The sequence below is a fragment of the Ovis aries genome, chromosome 15, assembly GCF_016772045.2.
Source record: "Ovis aries strain OAR_USU_Benz2616 breed Rambouillet chromosome 15, ARS-UI_Ramb_v3.0, whole genome shotgun sequence".
NCBI lineage: Eukaryota > Metazoa > Chordata > Mammalia > Artiodactyla > Bovidae > Ovis > Ovis aries.
The window spans coordinates 30,166,485-30,178,851 of NC_056068.1; the positions used below are offsets into that span (position 1 = coordinate 30,166,485).

The following is a 12,367-nucleotide window of genomic DNA, read 5'->3' on the forward strand; positions in this document are numbered from 1 at the left end:
TATTTATTGAGGCTTTTTTTTTTAATGATGAAAATATGTAGGATTTTGTCAATGCTTTTTTTGGTTGTAGCAAGATAGCCACATAAAACCTTCCTTTATCACACAGTGAACTATGTTAACATGTTTTCTAATGTTGAATTGGCCTGTATGACTGGGATGAACTCAGGCTGGTCACAAGGGACTAATCTTTCAATCATTGCTCAGTTTTATTGGCTAATACTTTATTTTGATTTGGGGCAGCAAAATTCAAAAGTAAGATGAGTCTTTGAGGTTTCTTTTTGCTGGTTTGTGTGCTCCTTGCCTGGTTCTTCCTCTCCCTCACTGACTGTTGACTCTCAAGCTCTTCTTTTTGGCCTCTGACCTGGCCTGAGGGCTCTGGCCTTGGGCCTCAGACTTACTTTGGGGTGGTCTCTCCCAGACCTGTGGCTTTAATACCATCTGTGTGTTGACAGCTTCTGGATGTATAACTTTAGCCCAGTCCTGCCTCTGATTCCAGCTCCATATAGCTAACATTCAGATCTACTTAACAAGTCCAGAACAAAATTTCCCCTTAAAGCTGTCCCACCCACAATTTTTCCAGCTCTGCAAATGGCGACACTGTTATCTAGCTGCTTAGGCCAAAAACTGTGAGATCAATCTTAACTTCTCTTTGTCTTTCATAATTCACATCCAGTCCATGAACAATCCTCTGGTTTTGCTGGTATCTGATCACTCCCATTACAGTAAGTCCCCTACATATGAACCTTCAAATTGGGAAATTTCAAAGTTATGAATGTGTGTTCGCGTGTCCAACCACTCAAGTTAGTCCACATGTCTGGGGTACGTTGTCAGGTGGGTGCATCCTCTACAAATGGTTGTGTTTTGTGCACTTTGCTGTACGACACTGTATAGAAGACAGTAGTACAGTATCTTTATTTCAAACCCAGGATGTCTGGAAGCAAGCGTAAAAGCAGTAATAATGTAGCTCATACTGCTTAGAAGCACCAAGCAATAAGAATGGAATTGGAGGCCCAGAGAATGGATGAGGAGAGACAAAAAGAAGAAGAAGTAACTAAAGAATCAAAGAGATCTATGATGCAGGTAATGGCAAGGGGATTTTCTTTACACGAAGAGGCACTGTTAGTTTTTGAGGCCCAGGACCCAAACATAGCACAGCACACGAAGGTTGTAGCAGCCGTTCAGAATGCCATTCAGCACCACCATGTCATCCATGATGACAAAAAGAAAGCCACTACCCAGAAATCCCTGGACAGCTTTTCCAAGAAGGTACATAGCATTGAAACCAGCAAGGAACCAGAACCTGTGCCATCAACGTCAGGCATGACTGAAACTGCAGTTTGCCCTCCATCTCCTGTTACAGACAAAGGTTCAGCTCCACCGTCTCCCACCTCCTCTCCCTCCTCCAGTCGGTAACTCTTCTCGCCTGTTCACTCGATGCCAGCCCCGGTATGCCAGCTGTTGCGCTGTACCACTGTCTTTTCAAGGTATTGTACTATAAGGTTAAAAATGTTTTATTTATTTTTTGTGCTTATTTATGTACTATTTGCGTGACAAATATTATAAACATATTACAGGATAGTACCATATAGCTGACTGTGTTAGTTGGGTACCTAGGCTAACTTTGTTAGACTTATGAGCAAACTGGACCAAAGAAACCCATTCTTGGAACAGAACTCATTCGTATATAGAGGGGGGGCCTACTGTACCTCCAACGAGTGCAACCTATCACCTCTTATCTTGTTGTTCAGTTGGAAAGTCGTATCCAACTGTTTGCAACCCCATGGGCTGCTGCACACCAGGCTTCCCTGTCCTTCACCATCGCCTGGAGCTTGCTCAAACTCATGGCTATTGAGTCAGTGACACCATCCAACCCTCTCATCCTCTGTCACCCCCTTCTCCTTCTGCCATTAACCTTTCCCAGCATCAGGGGGCGACTGCAATAGCCTCTATCAGTTCTCCCCACTTCCACTCTTGTTTCCCTCAGTTTACTATCCCGCAGTGTGGCCCCCTAACCCCTTCATCTCAATCACTTGTGTCTATCCATGCTGGCCTCCATGCTTTTTGTCAGATGGCCGATATTCTTCAGCCTCAGGGCCTTTCCATCTGCTGTTTCCTTGCCCTGCATCTCCATAAGTCTTTCTTTCTTACTTCCTTCAAATTTTTGTTCAAATGGTTTCTCCCAAAGTCTTCTGAAACCATCCTGTATACAACAGCAGCCCTCTCTCCCCGCCCTCCCAGTGCCCACGCTGCTTCCTTTGCCCTTCAGGCATTTCACATACTCTGTGCTCCTGTGTTTGTTCATTGTCCTCCTCCCCAAGGAAGGCAGACACTTGCCTGTTTGTTTGCTGTTACACCCTCAGCACGAGGAACAATGCCTGCAGGTATTAATTTGTCTCATAAACATTTATTAAATTAAAACATAATTTTTCTTCTGCATTTGTGGCTTGATTTTAATGCCAAAGAATTTTACATGTGTATCCCACTTTCATCCTTTCAAAATATCTGTAACAGAAGCAGGGACAGTATTTTACTCTTTTTTTTTTTTTTCACAGATGCGAAAACTGAAGCCCAGAGAGCCTAAGGGACTTCTCAAGGTCAGAAGCCAGTTGAGGGTCGAGTTGAGTTAGATTCTGTACCTTCTGCGGACCTGAGAGACTATCAGAGCATCAGGGGTTGGGGAACTGTCAGGAGCTGGAAGCTCAGATCAGGCGAGATGAGAAGACTCTGCCACCCGTCCGTCCTTACCTCCTGTCCTACTTCTTGGAGAGAGGACATTGGACAGATAAAATTATGGAGAACACAGGTGTGGGGTCTGCCTCTATAACTGGCAGTGGACTCTGCCCCCCTGTAAACGAGGATCATTCCTGTCTCATGCGTGCTGACCACCTGCTCTTTGCCTCTCCCGGTCCGCTCTCCACCCTTCCCCACCTGCTCCGCCCCAACGCACAGCATCCACAACATCCTTGCTCTCTGGCCCCCGGGTTGGGCTGGGCCAGTGGGCAGCACCAGCAGGATATCAGAGCTCAGGAGAGCAGTGAGCCTGGGATTGAGTCCCTTTTTCCACAGCATCCCCATCAGCTGGCCATGTTCCTCCATCAAGGGCCACAGCTCCTATCAGGTGGTCCCCTACCCCTGCTCTGAACGTGACTCTCTCTGTGCCAGTAACTACCTGCTTCTGCCCTTGTCCCTTCAGACCCAGGGAAGGGCAGAGACCCTGCTGCGCTAGTCTAAGGACAGCCCACCAACTGCGGTTAGTTTCCTTAAGCTGCACCCACACCTCTGTAGACAGTTCCCAACTCTTGTTATAGTCTGGAGACTAGGTGTGCCATTGCCCCTTCCCCTCCTCCCTCCCCCTCCTCCCTTCCCCTCCCCTGGTCCCCAACAGACTTTACGGCTTGAAGATTTCAAGGAGGTAACATACAAGTGCCTGACATAGTCCTTGGGACAAAGCAGGGTCTTCTCACATGTCAGTTTCTCTTTTTTCGGGGCCCTGAAGGGGCTGTTGAAAAACATACATGGGAGGTGGGGTCTCAGTGGGGAGATGCTGAGCTCTGCAGGACAATGAAGCCATGAGGAGGAGGGACAGCTGCAACTCAGGGCAGAGTGAGAGGGTCTCAGGTCCCCTCTTCCTCCCTACCCACGTCCTGAACTCAGTAACCCGAGTGATGGGGACTCCCAGACTCTAGCTGGTCTCAGAGCCTGCAGGGTATGGGGTGGGGAGGGGGTGAAGGTGGCAGATGGGGACAGGGAGAGGGGAGGAGGCATCCCGCAACTTTCTCTTCAGTTTTTCTATCTGATAGCACTTTGCAGCTCCTCGGTCCCTGCTTCCCCCAGGCTGCGACCAGGCTGACACGCAGCTGCCCTCCCACCCCCGCCCCATCCCAGCAGCAGCCTGGCAGCCTCTGTCCAGGCCCTGGCCTGGCAGCGGGAGACAGGGCTGTCAGACTGCATCACATCAGTGCCTGAGCTGGGACTCCAGCTGGGCCAAGTGACCTTGTAGAGTTTTGAGGATCGTGGGCGGCAGGAAGGAGAGATAAACAGGCTGGATGGATTTACAGTGTCTTCCCAGTTGGAGGGAGGTGGGAGCCGGGCCTCCTTTGAACACCAGTTCTTCTAACTCTCAATGACGTCTTCTGGATCTGTACTTTTGGGGACTCTGGTGGCTCAGATGGTAAAGAATCTTCCTGCAGTGCAGGAAACCTGGGTTAGATCCCTGGGTTGGGAAGATCCCCTGGAGAAGGAAATGGCAACCCATTCTAGGATTCTTGCCTGGAGAATTCCATGGACAGAGGAGCCTGGCGGGTTACAGTCCTTGGGGTCACAAAGAGTCGGACACGACTGAGTGACAAACATATCTTGCAGCAGGTGGAAGTCAAACTAGACTTTAGGGTGGATTTTCCGAGTCTAAAGGCTGTGGAGAATTCATTGTCAAACAAAGTGGAGATTTATTCTTTCAGGTAGTGAAGGATCCAACTCCTCTTGGAGCCCATGTCTTCTGATGAGTGGTTGAATAATCACAATTCACTCTGCCAAGCACCATGGGGTATTAAATGCATGATCCCTCTTGAACTTTACAGCATCCCATAAGGCAGGAATATTTAGTTGTATTTACTACAGTGGAGGAACCAAAGGCCCAGAGAAGATTAAATGAACTGTTCAAGAGGCAGGGAGGAGGGAACTCAAATGCAACTTGGCAAATTCCACACCCAGATACACTCCTTCCCTACAGGTCATTTTATTTTTATTTTTTTTTATTTTTTATTTTGTTACAAAATAGTTAAATGTATTGCTTTCAGAGAAATAAAATTTATTACTGTACTTTATTTCCTAGCTCCAATATCTTGCGCTTTTTAAAAACTTTTTATTTTTACTTTATTTTACTTTATAATACTGTATTGGTTTTGCCATACATTGACATGAATCCACCACGGATGTACATGCGATCCCAAACATGAACCCCCCTCCCACCTCCCTTCCCACAACATCCCTCCGGGTCATCCCCGTGCACCAGCCCCAAGCATGCTGTATCCTGCATTGGACATAGACTGGTGATTCAATCCTTACATGATAGTATACATGTTTCAATGCCATTCTCCCATATCATCCCACCCTCTCCCTCTCCCTCTGAGTCCAAAAGTCCGCTATACACATCTGTGTCTTTTTTGCTGTCTTGCATACAGGGTCATCATTGCCATCTTTCTAAATTCCATACATATGTGTTAGTATACTGTATTGGTGTTTTCTTTCTGGCTTACTTCACTCTGTATAATCGGCTCCAGTTTCATCCATCTCATCAGAACTGATTCAAATGTATTCTTTTTAACGGCTGAGTAATACTCCATTGTGTATATGTACCACAGCTTTCTTATCCATTCATCTGCTGATGGACATCTAGGTTGTTTCCATGTCCTGGCTATTATAAACAGTGCTGCGATGAACATTGGGGTACATGTGTCTCTTTCAATTCTGGTTTCCTTGGTGTGTATGCCCAGCAGTGGGATTGCTGGGCCATATGGCAGTTCTATTAGCAATTTTTTAAGGAATCTCCACACTTTACAGGTCATTTTAAATTATGAGGTCATTAATTTGTCACCCTCCTCCTTCCCCCTCAGTGACTGTGGGTAGCATGGAAACCAAAGTTAAGTCCAGACTTTGGCTATATCTCATCTAACTCAACTTCCTGGAAGAGGCGGGAGGAAGGAAGGACAAAGGTGTAATCCTCTCTGTTGACTGGTGCACAAAGAGGAACACCCGTCTAGAGGTCAGCAGTCTGCCGCAGCGTGGTCCTTGTCCATCCCTCTCCCACCTCCCTGCTTCCGTCCCGTGGCTCAGTCATCGTTTTCCTTTCCCCCGTCCCTTCACTATCTTGGCACATGGGTGATCTCAGTTAGACTTTGGGAAGGACTCTCCAAGTCTTTCATTGAGAAGTTTCTTGGACAATTTATATGCTTCCGAGGAGACCATGGTGTGGGTCAGTTTGCTATTTCTTGCTTTTGTGTTTAGACTGAGCCGGCTTTGTTCTTCTTTGTTCTTGCCTTTTCCCCTCGTTGTCTACACACTTCCCTGACACAGAGCAGTCGCCCCATGGAGCATGGCCCCGAAGCCGAGGGGTGGAGTAGAAGCCGTGTTCGGGGGCGACGGTGACATAGTCTTGAAAAAACTCCATCTGTCATCTCTGGCCTTTCACTGTTGTAACAGCACTTATGGTCCCAGCCAACTGCTGAGGAATCTGTCTGTGGTTTAATTAGCCTATAACTCCAGCCTCCCCCACCACGCAAGAAAGCAATAAACAGCTTCCTTCCTCTTAGTGGGGCTGGGCAGCCACAGCAGAGGGAGCCATATGAGGCTTGGGGCCAGTGAGGTCTTTAAGGACAAATGAAGGGCTCGGGGACCTGCAGGGAAGGACTCTACACTCGTGCCTCCCTTCCCTGCTAAGGCCGTGAGAGACCAGCCAGTGTGCTCCGAGGGAAAATAACCACAATAATATAACAATTCCTTGTATCTATAGAGAGCTTTCCAGTCACCAAGAGCTTTCTCAGACTCTCTTTCTAGGTACCACTCGGAACCTCAGTTTCTTCTTCTGTGAAAAGAGGGCTTTGGGCTCAGTGACTCCTGAGGACTCTTCTCTATCTGGACCCACTGTGGGTTCCGCAGTCCTAGCAAAATCCCTGTGATGTGCCTGGAGCAGGTGTCATTAGCCTCATCCTATAATTGAGAATGGGCTTCTCCAGTGGCTAAGCAGTAAAGAATCTGCCTGCAATGCAGGAAACGTAGGAGACTTGGGTTCAGCCCGTGGGTTGGGAAGATCCCCTGGAGGAGGGCATAGCAACCCTCTCCAGTATTCTTGCCTGGAGAATCCCATGGACAGAGGAACCTGTTGGGCTGTCGTCCATAGGGTTGCAAAGAGTTGGACATGACTGAAGTGACTGATCACATAGTCACGCATGCATCGTTGAGAATAACCAGGAGCAGAGAAGGGAAGCGCTTTACTCTAGAGTACTCACAGAACCCTGCCAGGGCCAGGCCTGGAACCGCAGGAGACAGGAAGAGAGAAAAATGGATCCTGACATCTGCCTTCTTAACTCAAGGAGGTGGGAGGTGGGAGGGCAGGGTCTGAGGGCCCTGAAGCTGCCCCCCAGACCATTTTGAAGGAATCTGCCCTATCGCTCTGCAAGAGGGTGTGGCTAGGGAGCTCATGTGGTGGGGAGAGCAGTATCCACCCAGGAATCCACACCTCAGGGTCCTCCTTAGAATGTCCACTCCCTGGGCGGTCAGTCCTGTTCACTGCTACACCCCACAGCCTAGAACAGCACCTGGCAGGTGAGGGATGCTCCAAAAGTGCCAGTCAGTGGATGAGTGAGTGAACGGGCATGGGCCCCTCTGATCCCAGGGCCCCTGCCATGATGCTCTGCCGCCTTTGTGCAGAGCCCGGACACAGGAGCCACATGAGTGCTGGCGGCTGAAGACAAGGTGAGGCTAGGGCTTGAGAGGTGTGCTGGGTTGTTGGGAGGCTGCTGGCTCCCTGTGAGAGAGCCCAGGGGTTCTGGGCTGACTGTGGTCATGCAGTTAGATGCCAGCCATTGGCGTTGCTGTCCAGATAGGGTTTCTTTCCTCAGTGGTCACTGATGTATCGTGCCCCTGTAATTGCGTATTGTATTTTGGCGGTGGTGCATCCAGAGGAGATTGGAAATCCAGATCGAACCCTCCCTCCTTGACAGAACATCCATCACACACTCTGAGGGGGCTGGGGGCAGTGAGGGGAGGGTGTGGGGAAGTCGGGGGTACTCAGATGCAACCAGGAAAAAAGTGGGGAGTCCTGCAGAAAAGAGCTTTCTTCGGATCTCGGAATCCTTCCTGGCCTAGCATCTTCTGCGAACAGCGCTCATGTGGCTCCTGTCCCTCCCTCACAGCCCCGGGGCCTCAGTTCCTTCTCTTCCTTTCTGGGGCAGCCCCCACTGCTCTGTCCCTTGGCATTCTCTCTCCAGCCTGGCTGTAGCAGGGCATCCAGTCTCCCCAGCCAGCCTGCTCTGCTGTCTTCTGAAGCCAGCACGAAATCCCCTTTTTCCCCGAGAGATCATCTGCTGGGATATCTGGGGCACAGAGCAGAGGTGACAAAGATCCCACAAGGCAGGAGGCAGTTGCACAGGCTCCCTGTGGATCCTGGCTTCTCTCCTCTCTTGGGGTCACTAAGGCCTAACCTGCCGGCCTCTCACTTTCCTTTCTCTCAGAAACCCAGAGGCCTGAAAACACAACCAGGAGAACACAGGAAATAAAACCTAAAGCCCGCTCTAGAGCCCTCCTGTTCCAGGGGCTGGTCAATTTCTGGATGACCGTCTGCCCAGGCAATGTCTCTATGGGATCCACCCAGGATCAGCTAACAAAGCAGACCATCCCTTCAATACCACCCCTTCTTCAGAGTTTTGAAATCTGGGGTTCATGGTCGAGATCTGTATCCCCATGAAACTGCACCACAACTTGGGCATGTGTGGGTACATCTGTACTTTTTCTGGAAAGAGTTTGCATAACTTTCATCAGTTTTCCAAAGCCCCCAAAAGCTGTCTATCCCTATGTGACTGGGCCTGAGGTCAGAGTGGGTATAGGGGCTGAGCTGGCTTAAATAGTAAACAGGAGCTTCGAAGTTTTTTTTACTGCGTTAAGCCCTGAATCCCATTTCTTTGAGTGGTGGTGGTGAGGTCTTCTTTTCTGGTTTACCAAACAGGTTGACTGTGTGCACCCAGACAGGTTTCTCATACAGGTGTGTGCATGCACAGAATGAGCCCTCCCCAGCACGTGTATGAGTGTGTGTGTGTGTGTGTGTGTGTGTGTGTGTGTGCTCAGTCACTTCAGTCTTATCTGACTCCCTGTGACCCTGTGGACTATAGCCCACAAGGCTCCTCTTGTCCATGGGATTCTCCATGCAGGAAAACTGGAATGGTTTGCCATGCCCTCCTCCAGGGGATCTTCCCGACCCAGGGATTGAACCAGTGTTCCTTATGTCTCCTGCATGGGCAGGTGGGTTCTTACCACTAGCACCACCTGGGAATCCCAAGGCCTCCCCAGATCGTAGCCCAAATAACCAGCATAGCCCTGGGACAATCAGGGCAGGGGCCAAATACCATCAAAGTGGATCCTAAGTCCCACTGCAACCCACCCAACCTGAGTACCAAGCACACAGCTGGTAACCAGACTGGACCCATGACCCCAAAGCTGGATACCCACCAGAGTGATCTCAGTCCTGGGGCAAGGCTTCTTTTGAACACAGTCCCTTTCCCCAAGACCTGTGGGCTTGGGGGAAACCCACTGCCAGCCAGCTGCTGAGGACCCCAGGAAAATCTGCTTATTTGCTCAGGATAAGGCCTTCAATCTCTGCATATTCCAGGAAGATGGCTCTGAGCTTGTTTATCTCACTGAGAAAACAGAAAGGTCTGGAGACCGAGAGGCAAAGGCGAGGTATGTTGATAAATACCGCAGCTCCTCTGCCTGCTGAGACTGTATGATCTTTGTTGAATCGCCTAATCTGCTTGGCTAATTATGCCCATTTTCCCTTCTCTCTTTCCCTCTTACTCTTCCCTGCTCGTCACAATGTGGCACTTCAGAAAGTCTCTCGGAGGAATTTCAAGGAGCCGGCTGGGTCTCTGTGGAGTACACCATATTATCTCATTACGATCTCACCCGGTGATCGGATTCCGTTAGCTGACTCTCTTTATTAGCAGGCAAAGGCAAACTTATGAAATACCTTTAAACCTGGATTTCCTTAACAATACATCATTGGGGAACTGACAGCTCTCGCTCGCTTCCCTCTGCCAGAAAGAATTAAGATTGTTCCTAATTTAATTTCTCTTCCGCATCGGAGGCGGATATTTGTGTTTCGGCAGCAAACTTATATTAAAGGCTCCAGGGGAGGAGGCTTCAGATCGTCACAGAGCAGCTCTGGTAGGTGTCCTGAGTGTAGACCGGGATGGCCCTGGATTCAGGGAGCCTGGGAGAAGCCCCCAGCACTGCCCTTGATGGAACCTGCAGAACTCTGTCCCTGTTGGCAAGAGATCAGAAGGCAAATGCATGAACTGTGCCTTTGTAGTTTCAGAGTCTGGGTGTTGGAGGTGACGGCTAGGCAGTCGCAGACATCGCTCACTTCAGTGCCGTCTGGCTCCTCGGCCCTCTGGCTGTCTAGAAATCAGAATCACCAGGCTGGCTCTTGATGGGGCTCTGGCTGAGTTGTGTCCTGGCTAAACCCCATGGGGGCGGTGCAGTGATGCTCTTGGTGCTCTGCCCAGATCCCCCACAGCTAGTCCGGTGCACCCATCCCCCGGCTGCTGTGACTATTTGCCACTAAAGCTCATTCCCACTCCTCTTCTCCAGAGAGGTGGTCTCAGCTGAATAGAAGCCACCTGACCCCAGACTGAGGCTTCCCTGGTAGGGCTAGTAAAGTACCCACTGACAATGCAGGAGATGCAAGAGACATGGGTTTAATCTCTGGGTTGGGAAGCCCACCTGGAGGAGGGCATGGCAACCCACTTGAGTATTCTTGCCTGGAGAAACTCATGGACAGAGGAGCCTGGCAGGCTACAGTACGTGGGGTTGCAGAGTTGGACACAATGTGACTTCACACGATCCCAGAGGGCAGCCTTAAGCCAACGGTCAATCACTGATTGGCATAAGTGCACAAAAGACCAGCCCCCATGCCGCAGAGTGAGTCTGACTTCACGATGCTCCTGGGCTCCCAGGAGGACCAGGCTGAAGCTGGCCTCAGCCCAGACCACATCCCGGCTTTGTTCCCTCACCCCATCTCTCCTGAGAGTGCATGCCCAATAATCCATGTTCCCCAGACTCTGCCTCTAGGGAATGGTTACATTTGGGATGCTTGGGTTTCTGGGTTCTGATCAGTCAGGAATCAGATTGTACATGGCAGAGACTGGCTGTGGGCAGTCGAGGCTGGTGGAACCATTCAGCCAAGCCATGAACAGTCACTGTGGCCCGTTGGCACTTCTTGAGGACCCTCCCCCATAATGGACAGGGGTGGCTGACAGCGCCTAAATTTATAGCCTGCCAGGCAGGGGCTGCCCGAGACGCTGCCTCCAACCCTCAATTATGAAGCACATAAGCCTCTCTCCGAGGCTGCTCTGAACCATGGCCTCTTAGATCCGCGTCACCTGGGCCAGAGCTGCGGAGCCTGACCCCGGGCGTGCCCTGCCAAGCACATCACATCCCCTCCAGGTGCTCTGCATGGAGATTTGGACGGCTGCAGAGGAGAAGAGGGGAAGAAGTGTGTTGGAAAATCCTATTATCTAGCCAGGCCCCTATTGATAGCCCATGCATGAAACCAATTTACAAAGTGTGAGTCAAAGCCTCATGGACCGCCTGTTCTCACGGGAGCCCAGCAATCACCCTGCCCACGGCCATGCACTCGGATGCCATTCCCGCTCTGTCCTCCGCCAGCTCTGCTTGAGAGCTGTCAGTCAGCGTCCTGAGCTGCCCGGCCCCCAGCTCCTGCTAATGTCGGGAGAATTTATTACTGCAAGAGAAGAGAAACTCTTTGCACGATGATTTTCTGATCTCTGTTTGGCTGATGGCTCGAGCAAGCCCAAGTGAGACTCCTTGAGCTACAAGGTTTATCCGAAGGTCATATGATCAGTCCATATTCTGTTGCTGGTGGAGGCTATGGCATGGAGGCTCGGATGAAATCAAGGGCAAGGTACTTAACCTCTGAGCCCAGGCATCCTCCTCTGGAAAAGGAAGTACTCTTGAGAGCTGACATAAGGATTGAATGAAGTGATGCTCTTAAAAGTGCCCAGTAGGTACTCAAACAATGTTTATTATTGTTTTTCACCTCAGTCAGAGCAGTTCAGACAATACGCTAGGGAAGAAGGTGCTACTGCTTTTCTCTATAGAATATTCTCATGTGTCTTACAGTCAAGAAGCTCTTTTATCTAACCACAGCATCTCCTGAGGAAAAAGAACTTGTTAGTTATTCAGGTCCCAAAAGAGGCTTACTTCTGCTCCTATCTAACACTGTCAGGAGTTCTGGGGACTGTTATTATCTCCATTTTACAGATGAAAAAACCGAGGAATAGAAATTGCCCAAAGTCACCTAGCAGTGAGTGGAAATGGGATAAGAAGATATAGAAGAAGGGTAAGAGAAAGACGCTGTCAAGATGCCTCCCCTAAGTGCAATTAACCAATTCATGAGCTTTTCCCTTTTGAGGGATCAGAGTGGGGGCATCTCTGCTCTGCTTCACCTGACACCCCCTCCAATGCTCTTCCTCTCCCCAGCCTATGTCAGATTTGAATAGAAATTGGGCCACCCCATCTTGGACATTCCCCAAGTGTCAGGCCTCAAAGGACTGGGTCTATATATCCTACCTCTGAT

The 12,367-nt window shown here is 49.9% G+C and overlaps 1 long non-coding RNA gene across 1 annotated transcript; it reads left to right on the forward strand.

Annotated features, from left to right (window-relative positions):
- Positions 1–937: 937 nt before the first annotated feature.
- Positions 938–2,870, forward strand: LOC132657817 (uncharacterized). The gene is made up of 3 exons (XR_009596514.1): positions 938–1,080; positions 1,361–1,484; positions 2,553–2,870. It is a non-coding gene; the product is annotated as an uncharacterized LOC132657817 (long non-coding RNA).
- The last annotated feature ends 9,497 nt before the right edge of the window (positions 2,871–12,367 follow it).